The sequence below is a fragment of the Triticum aestivum genome, chromosome 7A (genome assembly GCF_018294505.1).
Source record: "Triticum aestivum cultivar Chinese Spring chromosome 7A, IWGSC CS RefSeq v2.1, whole genome shotgun sequence".
NCBI lineage: Eukaryota > Viridiplantae > Streptophyta > Magnoliopsida > Poales > Poaceae > Triticum > Triticum aestivum.
In genome coordinates, this window is record NC_057812.1 from 12,223,347 (window position 1) to 12,234,172 (window position 10,826).

General features: G+C 45.6%; 1 long non-coding RNA gene and 1 pseudogene across 3 annotated transcripts; both read right to left on the bottom strand.

Annotated features, from left to right (window-relative positions):
* Positions 1–1,983: 1,983 nt before the first annotated feature.
* LOC123152650 (uncharacterized) lies at positions 1,984–4,472 on the bottom strand. Of its 3 annotated transcripts, none has more exons than XR_006476282.1 (4): positions 4,002–4,024; positions 3,379–3,723; positions 3,152–3,250; positions 1,988–2,488 (listed from the first exon to the last, which is right to left on the bottom strand). It is a non-coding gene; the product is annotated as an uncharacterized lncRNA (long non-coding RNA). The 3 variants fall into 3 exon arrangements; XR_006476280.1 differs by having other exon boundaries at positions 1,989–2,488; positions 3,379–3,692; positions 4,002–4,472; XR_006476281.1 differs by lacking the exon at positions 4,002–4,024 and having other exon boundaries at positions 1,984–2,488; positions 3,379–3,888.
* Positions 4,473–8,432: 3,960 nt separating this feature from the next.
* On the bottom strand, positions 8,433–9,411 carry LOC123152789 (uncharacterized; annotated as a pseudogene).
* Between the last annotated feature and the right edge of the window lie 1,415 nt (positions 9,412–10,826).

The window sequence follows — 10,826 nt, forward strand, 5'->3', positions numbered from 1 at the left end:
AACTTATGCACATTGACAATAAAAGATTTTCAACATTTTCTAATTTTTAAAATATATTTGAAATGGAATATGCAATCATGCTAACTTATGAAAACCTCAAGTCCATGTATTACACTTTGTAACCTATGTAGATAAGGCTAGTCTACTTTATAAAAAACATTTGTAATGGTAGGACAAATAAATGTGACAGTTGAAAACATCGACATAAAAACTCCATGCTAATTCAAACATTATATTTTGCAAACACTACTTTTTCTTTTTAACATTTTCTTGTTCTTTTTCTTATAAGTCAGTTGCAGTTTACAAATTCAAATAATTAAGATAATTTCTTTTCTTCTATTTCGCTCGTTTATTACAAAAATCCATTAAGTCTTCATTCAACTGTTCTTCTTTGCACACACCATTACCAAGCACATGGCCACATCATGGGAACTGTATGCAGCATGTCTCATCAGTCAAGCAACATTGAAGCACCTACTGTGATCATTGAAGCATCAGAATATAAACACTGCAACAAAGTGTAGCTAACCTGTATCTAGACAGTATATATATTTCAGAGACATACTAGATTACTTAAGATTCTGCCATACTACTTAAAAGTCTGCCATACTACAACCTTCCAACAGTTCACTACCATACTAGAGCAAAAGAAAACATCATCAACTATACTAACTAGATGACCAGTTGCGCCAATGGCGCAAAGGCCGAGAGTAAGCCATGTATTGAAATAATGTACATTAATATTATTCGGGCACATATTGAAACATATGAAAATAAGTATTTATTGCTGGTAGATAGATGCTTAGTGATGATACATAATGTTCTAAGAAGCTTACGATTAATTATTTACAATGTTATTAGCAAAGAAAGTAGATAGTCACATATAGGCGCTATGAAGTGATAAATATTAAACAAAGTCATCGCTGCATGTTTGACCATGACGCAAAAAGCGAGAGCGAGCCAAGCATTCAAAGCATGTGTATGAGATTGATTTAGAATCAACTTAAAATACTTATATTCCATTACACGAAAGCTTGATGCTTGAAAGAAAATATTCAGATCACTTGGTGATAGCATACATTGGCTTTACAAAACATGCTATATTAGCATAGATGAATGGTGCATATAGTGCTTGCCCGTTAACCGCTCGAGTCTTGTACCCGCCGTTGGCAGGAAGGAAAGAACCTACGACCCAGACGGATGAACAACCTAGCCGCACACTGCAGACATGATCAGAGGCCTATAGAGGAACAAAAGAATCAAGCGACTGTGTATAAAACAATAAGCAGATGGTACACTTTATTAATTATTTTTCTAGCCGTTTTTCCTTTATCACCAAGCAGCACGTATTAGTTGGGTAAACAATAACCAGGTGGTACATTTGATATTGGAACCCCCATACATTTATTATCTCTACTCATTTAAAGAACTAACCCGAGCAGGCATTGCAAGACTATTAAGAATCGGTATGAAACTAAGAAAAGTGGGCATCCTCTGTAAACATGGATATCGACCAATGGCATATGAGCACACATTCACCCAGGAAGAAAACCACCAAGACAAGCATAAGTAATCAAGAACACATTTTTTTTCTAACAAGATCTGAAGGAAAACCCACACAAAGCACGACAAGCATAATAAGGTGAACCCCGAAACACATAGACAGGCAACCTAGCCGCACAAATGCAGGAGTTCACGGCCTATATTATCAAGAAGTAAGAACCCGAGGCAATCTGAGTAGACCTAACCTTGTTGGTTAACGGCATGGTCGAACGAACCAACAAAGAACCTGCACAGGCAGAGAAACATGCAATGCAAAATGTTTCAGCTCACAGGCATTTCATCGAACAGGAGACGGCATGAAAGATATTACCACATCTTGCAAGAATATAAGGGAAAGAAACCCCGCATTAGCTTAGGAAAACCAAATGTGGCTGAGACTGCCGCATCCTCTTCTTAGGCGACATCCAGCAGAGCACAGTGCAGAACTGCAGATTCAGAACATGCAGATCATGTTAAGTTAAATACCCGTATATATGTGCAAATATATCACTTCTAAATTTCACCAGTAAGTCATGACAACAGTTTGGCATTAACAATAGTGTAAAAAAATAGCAGGAAGCATACTTAGTTAATCGAATACATCACAAGCTTCAATTGCTGAAACAAATAGTCCAATGATCAAATTCAAGAGAAGTAATTTGGGTTTCTGTATTAATAGATAACATCGAAGGAGCTGATAGTAGCAATTAAAAAAGTCATCATAAACCTGTCTGGAAAGCTGAATTAAAGCTTTGAAGCAATGGGTGCCAATAGCATGAAGTAAAGAAAAAAAAACTTGAGGCGGGCTTAGGATAATCTTCGAAATTTTTAGTAATCATCTGGCCAGACCGAACAATCAAACAAGGTTGTAATTCCTACCTCAAGGGTACACTGGAAAACAGCCTCGAATATACGAGGCGCATCATCAAGCATTTCAGCTTTGTACCTTCAGTATAAATACAAAGATTAGAAATGATGTACAATAACATCAGAGTATTAAGTATTAACAATAAATAACTGGATATGGAACCTAGATGACTGAGAGAAGAATCTTCATACAGACTACCACTCACTACTTAGAGAACATTTTAGTTCCCAGCTAGAGAAAAAAATGGGTATCAAATTCAAGGCAATACTTTTTTTGCTTTCAGAGAAACTGGCCAATGTTCTGATATTGTGCCAGAAGTAATCGGACCAATGTACTGATATGTGCTAAGGTTTCTTGAGCGAATGTGACTGGTGAGGAGCAAGTGTGTGCTGCTCTGAACCTTTTTGCTTTACAAAAGAGAAACTGGCCTGCACTTTCCCACTGCATGGACATATAATATTTAGTGCTGGTACAAGGGTTTGTTGCTGCTGACTGATAGAAATTCAGGCACAAGCGGTGGTGATCTTAGTGGGAACAATCAAAACAGAAGCAGCAAATGAATCCCAGTAGACCCATGTCAGAATAATATATTTGCAATAGAATTTAGCATGTTAATTCTGTAGATAAATGCAGCAGAGACACATGTATATTCGACGGCAATGGGTCTTGCACGCATTGCATGAAGGGAAGGGAACGAGCCGGCTTAACCAACAGAACAAATGTGTGTAGCCTGCGTCGTACCTTGCGATAGAGCTCGTATCCGGCCTTGATCCTGACGTCTTGGCCCTTTCTGAAGTCGAGTATGGTCTAGGCGAACTCGACGGCGCCGCTCTTCCTCTTCTGCAGGCAGGCAGGAACAGAGGAACGACAAGGTTCAGGTTTAGGTACAGGTAATACAAAATCAAGATGGTTATGGCCATGAAGGCAAATGCTGATGGTTGGGGGAATGGGCAGTGATTCTACTGTACCAGCTTGAAGTTCTTCTCTGCGAGAAGGCGGCCCTTGATGTTGAGGCCGAGGAGGCCGTCATCGGTGAATGAGACGGCCGGGGCCCGAAGCAGCCGCTCCCGCCTCTGTGGTCTCGCGCCCGAGCGGCACCTCTTCGCAGCTCAACGCCGCAACCACCGCTCCTCTCGCCTCTTCGCAGGTAGACGCCCGCATCCGTCGCTCCCATGCCTCGATCCAACCCTGCATCAGCCGCTCCCCCGCCTCAAGCCAGTGCCACCGTCGCCGGGAAGCTCGCCTCCGCACCCGGGGCGGACGAGGGGTCAATACTATAATGCTGAAAATGCATGTAGATCAACAAAACTGCACTGCAACCACATATACACAACACTGAAATTGTATGAGCATCTAGAACTATGTTAGTCTATCTCTGCCTGGACCATTTTCTCGACCATCATTCCTACAGACCAGACATACACAACACTGAAAACTTCACTACAACATCATTTCTCTTCTATTGATATACAATAAATATGGGGGGAAATTTCTATAGAAAGAAAGGTTGGTCTGCTCAAATATAATCTGCCTTCTCCACTGTACCATCTCTGCCTGGACCACTGTGAAAAGGGGAAGGAAATAAGATCACCTGGTCTTGTCGAAGTCAGGGGGTGTGTGGGTCTGTATGAGACGCAGTCCGTCGAGCTCCCCTCTCCTTCCTTTAGCTGCTAGTCACCAGAAGCAGGGGGGCGGCAAGCTCAGGTTGAGAACGATGGCCGGCAGCACCGCCTCCATGAGGGTCGGTCAGACGGAGCTGCGGCGTCATCCCGCAGGACGTAAATAGAGGCGGCAGCGGTGGTGAGCACGGAGAGAGGAGTCGGAGCGGCGGCAGCGGCGAGGACGGAGGAAGGAGTCGAAGAGGCACTCATTAGCTCGTCGTCACCTCGCATCGGTCGAGCCACCGTCGGGACGCCCGGATCTCCTCTTCCTCCTCCAGATCCTGCCTCCCTCCTCTTCCTCCAGATCCGGGGCAGGCGGCGCGGGGAGGAAAGAGACGGTTGGGGCGAGATTTAGGGTTAGATGAGGGAACGGGGATGGAGGAGAAAGAGGACGGGCACGGGGCTCACCACGGCCGTCGAGCGCGTCCCTCGCGCGGTGCGGTGGTTTTTTCCTCGCGTGGTGCGCTGCATCCTGGCTGTTTTTTTTTTCACGCGCGGGGCGATGCGGTGATTTTTTTCCTCGCGTGGTGCGGTGCGCTCGAGGCATCGGTTGTGACTAGGAGTCTAGGAGGCTTTATATGTTAGATGATGAGTACCATTTCCACCTTCCAAATTCACTGTTCAGAACCATACTTGCGCAGAAGAAAAACATCATCAACTATATTGATGATGAGTATGACTACCAGCTTCACAGAGGGTGACTAGATGGGACCCATAGCCTTCAGGAGGGCTGCATGCTCTGCCCTGATCTTCACGTCGTTCCCACTCGTCGCTAAACCACGTGCATGCGACATAAGGTGCTCATACAGCCCATCCTTGGGAATGGGCTTAGTGGTGCAGTATGGGCACTTGAACTTGCCCCACTTGTAGTACGCCGCCTTGCCCTTCTCCCTGATCTTCTCGGCTTCATGCTCAATGAAGGACTCTTGGTTCCAGTCGTCCACCTCATCTCCAGAGTTGTATTGCACATACAAATGATTTGCATAAATACATACTTCCCATTTAGAGTACTGTAATTAACAAACACCAGATAGTTGCCATTTACTGGAATTTAATGAACAAACAAACATAATAGCCACATACAGTAATTTAATTAAATAAAAAACAGTAAATTACCATTTCCATCAATTTCATTGACAAACTACAGAAATATCCCATGTAGATGCATTCATATACTGCTTATACTGAACTAAACAATAGAAATTTCAAATTGAAGGAAATTAAATGAAAATATAAGAAAATATTCAATTTTAGAAGTATTTAATGGACAACCAATGCATTCATATATGGTTTCATGAAAATACATCCCAAATATCTCATTTACAGCTAATTAATGCACAAACAACAACTTTCAGAGGAATTAAATGAAAGTATAACAAAACTTTCCATTTTAGAATAATTTAATGGACAAACAACAGAATATTTCCATTTATATGCATTCAGATATGGTTTCATGAACAAAGACCACAAATATGCCATTTAGAGCTAATTAATGACCAAACAACACAACTTTATGATATCAATGAATAAACTACATAACAATCCAATTTAGAGGCATTCAGATAGGGCATCATCAACAAACAACATCTCATACAAATTAATAAACAGACAAAAAAAACTACTTGGGGTTACCTCATACACGTCGTCGTCGTCATCATAGTCAGGATCATACGGGTCCTTGAACCCAGTGATGTCCAGCTTCCGCTTGGTGCCAGCAGCTTCCTCTTCCTGCAATATAAGTAATTCAATTATACTACTAACTACATAACACAGTATGCAAAGGTCAAGCAATCTGCAATGTGCTTCTAATAACCTAAAATGATACTTTGACCTAAAATTAAACTGTATCCAAAGGTCAAGCATTCTACAATGATAGCTTGGTCAAAATAATATTTTAGGTTATGCTGACTGCGGTCCATCACACTATAACGCCAGACTGGGCACCAACACTAATCTTTTGAGTGCTCAGGACTGCCAATGGAGATAGTACATTCTTTGATGTACCCTGGAACTATATCAGTGAGCCATTGTGGTTCACAACAATTAATTGCATTTAGTTCATCTGGCTCATGTAATGTACATAGTGGTGCATCAGCTGCCCTATCCTTTGAACCTTATATTGGATGGTATATTGTAATGCCCTGAGCTTCAGGAAAGGAAAGCTTTGTGCAATTTTTGGTGCTAGGTGTGAAACTATTTCATATGACATTCATGCATGGAGTTATGCAACAACAATTTAATATGAGTTGGTCATCTGGCATAGTTGCATGTCTAGCAAACCTATGTATGGTTCACTTTATAAGTACAGGAATCCTACAGATCAAAAATAAACCTACCTACAATTTCAGTTTATGGATAATGAAGTGAACCTCCTAACTATTTTGAAATTGTGCACTAGTTAAACGTACTGTGTTCATTTCAACAATTAATTGATATACTTCAAATGAACGAAGTAGGATTTTAACCTCATTTGTACAATATCAACTTTAATAGATACACTGGGTGGCTGCTCAGCCCCTGCCGTGGCCCACTGAGGGAATATGCAAAACAAATCTAACAACATATACAACACATAACAAAATCTGAGCACATGAGGCAATCCAGATTCTAATATAAAAAACCTAACTCTCATTATGATCTCTCTAGCATTCAAGCACGAATCAACTACGAAAAACGCTAACTCTCAAATGGGGTTCCCCATTCAATCAAAAAACCCTAAAAAGCAGAAGGGGGTGCCGCATTCAATCATAAATCTACAACAAAAAACCTATTTACTAAATCTTCTGCTTATCAACTACAACTATGAGAGGAGGGGAACGAGAAGCATTACCACATCCACCACCTGCTTGTCGCTCGCCTCCGCACCTACATCCGGTGCGCCGCCAGACACCGTCACCACCAGGTCCGGCACGACGGAGTCCGAGCCCACCACCCCCTGCTCCACCAGATCCGCCGCTGCAGCGACCGATCCAGCGAATGCGGGTGCGGCATCTCCCGCACCGCCGACGGCGGCCACTTCTTGGACGGCATCTGCCGCAGTGTTCGCGGCCTCGACCGCAAATCCGTGCACAGCGGCGGCAGCGCCACGACCTTGCGCCATCGAAGCCTAAGAGAACCCGCCGGAGAGAGGGAGGCGGTGGGGTTGAGCGAGTAGGTGCGGTGGCGGGGCGATGGAGACGAGGGGAGACGATGCAGCAAGGTGAGAGGGAGTGAGCCGATTTGGGGGGAAATGGTGGGGGCGATGCGGCCGGTGGTGGTTCCCCTCCCTCTTTATAGGATGTGACATTTTTGGAAGTTCTCGTGCGTCGCGTGGCCGCGTGGCTAGCACACGCCCACCGCATGTGACCAGGGAAAACGATACGCACATGTACAATACATGCATACCCTCAGCGTACAAAAGTAATCGGGCCGGTGGGGGCTCGTACAAGGCTGTACGCGCGCTCTCCGCGGGCATAAAAAGACGATCGTGCCCCTCCTCACGAATCGTTTTTGACAGATCTCAGCCGTCCTTGTGTTTCTCCCCTCGCGTTCAGCCCGGGGGGAGCATCGGAGCAGAAACGGGCGGCGGCGGCGACCAGCAGGGCTTCTTTCTTGGACTCTGCGCTACAGAGGTCGCCCAACGGCTGCTGCTCCGTCTCCCCGCCCCTTCTCCGCCGCTGGGCTGCCCCGCTCCCCACCCACAGCTGCTCCGACAGAGGCCGATGTCAACACCGCGTCGCCCATCTCCCCCACCTGCTGCTGCTGCTGCTCTGCTCGATCACTTGCTTCTCTCTTCATGTTCATTGGGGATGGGGCGCTAGGGTTCATGGGGGAGTTGGTCTGATTCAACCTATTGTTGTGCGCTGCTTTCGGCAAACAGAAACCCTATTCCTACGCACGAGTTTTCTTTTTACCTTTTGAATCTTACGTGCAGTGAGATAAGGAATAATTGACTACCTAGAGCAAATTGTGCTAACAAGCATCTCAAAAAAAATTGTGCTAATAACCGTCGCCCAAGTGAAAAAAAGTACGTACCTTTTTTATTTAAGTAAAAATAACTCGTAATGGTGCTACTGCCGCTGCATCATAGCTTTTGACTTGGCTGGCATCGGCATTGAACAAGCGGATGAATCCAGTGCATTCATCACTTTCTCTTCCTAGACCAAAACACACTTAGAGGAATCAAGTTTTCTTCGACATTGCTCGATCAGCATCTCTAGATAGATGGAACAGCATGAACTTTCAATATGAACAAGGCACCAATAGAAATACGAGGCCCTGAAGAACATATAACAAGCATCAAATTTATCGGTAGAGTAGATAACATACTCACCGCTTCATATAGTAGGTGCAGACAATGATGGTGGGAAACCAGCATATAATCAACAAGGATAGATGGGTTTGCTAGGTGCAGCAAACAACTCCACCTGCAATATCTTCAAGTCCACTGAAAAGTATCCAGACTTCGGCTCATCGTGTGAAGATGTGGTGTACACCGCTTCTATGATCAGGTATACCCCAGTGACACCAACCAGAATCGCACGCTTTACCGGCAACCAGATGATCTTCTCAAAGTGCCATTGGTTATTTCTCATAATGGAATATGTGAGCCAATATCGGTCATCATCACTATCCTAATCAAAGCCTCGAGTGAGCATCCCGAGCGTTCCTTCCGGCGTCTCCACAATGAGAAAACTGCTATTCCCAAGTTGTTCAGGTGGCAGGTCGACAGCAGAGAACTCCATTGTGCACACGTCAAGCACAAGCAACTCGCTCTGGAAATGCAAATGCCAATAGAAATGCCCGTGGATGAAATAACGCTTGATAGCCCAAACTCGTAGTTTCGAAATGAAGCATCTCAATGTAGAATCAGCACTCCATTGATTGTAAGTGAGAACATGCCATAGTCCATGCAAAGAGGTGAAGACGAGAAGCAGAAGATTCATTCTGCATTCCACGAGGCATAGCACCCTGAATGATAAAGGGTCCTTGTCATCCTCGTCGCGAGCAAGGAACGTTTCCAGACTGAGGAGATCCGGCCTAGTGATCAGATTGCCGGGGACTGTGGGCAGCAGCCAGGACGTAGCAGCGTTGCACGGGGTCGCACGCGGCAAGGTCCCTGACCAAAAAATTGTGGTGCTCCCAGTCGCATATCTCGGCGGAGCCAACGAGGATGCGTCTGCCGCTTTTTTCCTCGACCGGGGCGCCGGCGAGGAGGGCGAGTCCGTCAAAGAAGTTAATTGGACATCAGGAACGGTCGGCAGAGGATGGCAGGAGGGAGGAGCGGGAGAAGTCAAAGCCGACGAGGGCGCGGGCGGGGACGGCGGAGGGGTGCGGCGGCTGGGCTGGGACGAAGAGCATGCCGATGAGAGGCAGATGGTGGAGTGCGCGGTATCGTCACAGGAAGGAGTAGTCGGAGATGATGCGGTGGAAGGAAGCGCGAGCGATGGAGGCGCAGGCGAGGTCGGCGGCGGTGGGGATGCGGAGGAAGATTTCCTCGAGCAGCACATCCAGGATATCGGTGATGGACAGCACCGGCAGTGGGGTTTGGTGGGAACTTGGAGCCGGCAGCGGTGGCATCATGGTAGCCGGGACAAAGATTTCCTCCATGAGCCCGTCTTGGGTTGGAAAGAACGGCGGCTCCAGCGGTGGTGCTGGATTGGAGGTTGGCTGCGGCGCCATTGGGGATTTGGTGGATCGGTGACGGTGTCAGAATTCCTTCCGCACCATCTACGTGACTACCCACTTCAAAATTAATCTCCAAATATTTTTGAAGAGAGTGGGTTTTTCTATACCCAGGATAGATGCGCCCACGCTACATCCCATATTCAGACCGTTTGTCTTTTGCAATGTTTCTCGAGATCTGTTCCATGAACAGCACATGCGTCAGAAGTTAAATCCCAGTATATACAATAATCTGCTGGACATTTCTCTCTCTCCTCACGTCATGTGTCTCACCCTCTCATGAAAGATTCTGCATGCACATGCAGACAAAGGGACTTTCTTCTTGACCATATTTATCTCTCTCTCAAGTCAAATGCAACAGTCAGCCATGCAATGAAATTTACATTCAGATGCGCAAGCTCTCTCTCACATGTTTCCTCTCTCTTTAAATTCGCCAAAACAATCTCTCTTTGAGTCTTCTACGCAGGCTCTCTCTCTCTCAAAGAAATTTCTTCTCACTTCTCCTAGCCGCCCCGCATTTTTCAAAACTGCTGTACGTACGATTCTTTTTAGTCGGACGCTGGTACGACCGGAGAGCAGATGCTATGGCCCACAAACTGATAATCTATGATTTGTCTCTAATCGTACTGAGTGTTGGACGAAAATTCATCGTACGTATAGCAAGGTTCCGCATTTTTCTACTAGCTGGCCCACTCTTTTTGCAAACACGTAGCCATACAGCAAACACTGTTGCACCATTCTGACAGAAAGCCGATGTCCCAAAACTCCTCCTCTGTTAATCACCGGCAACAATACTCACATGGCCCATATCCCAAAAAAAAGGACATATGCATGGACGGTGGAGATAAGGGGCACTAGTAAAAAACGGGCCTATTGTCCCGGTTCATAAGGGCTTTTTGTCCCGGTTCCTGAACCGGGACTAAAGGGTCGTTACTAATGCCCTGACCCTTTAGTCCCGGTTCTAACCAGAACCGGGACAGATGGGCCTCCACGTGGCCCGCGCGCTGAGCCCAGGCAGGAGGGCCTTTGGTTCCAGTTCGTGGCACCAACCGGGACCAATAAGCCTCCACGCGTCAGCATTTCTGTGGCTA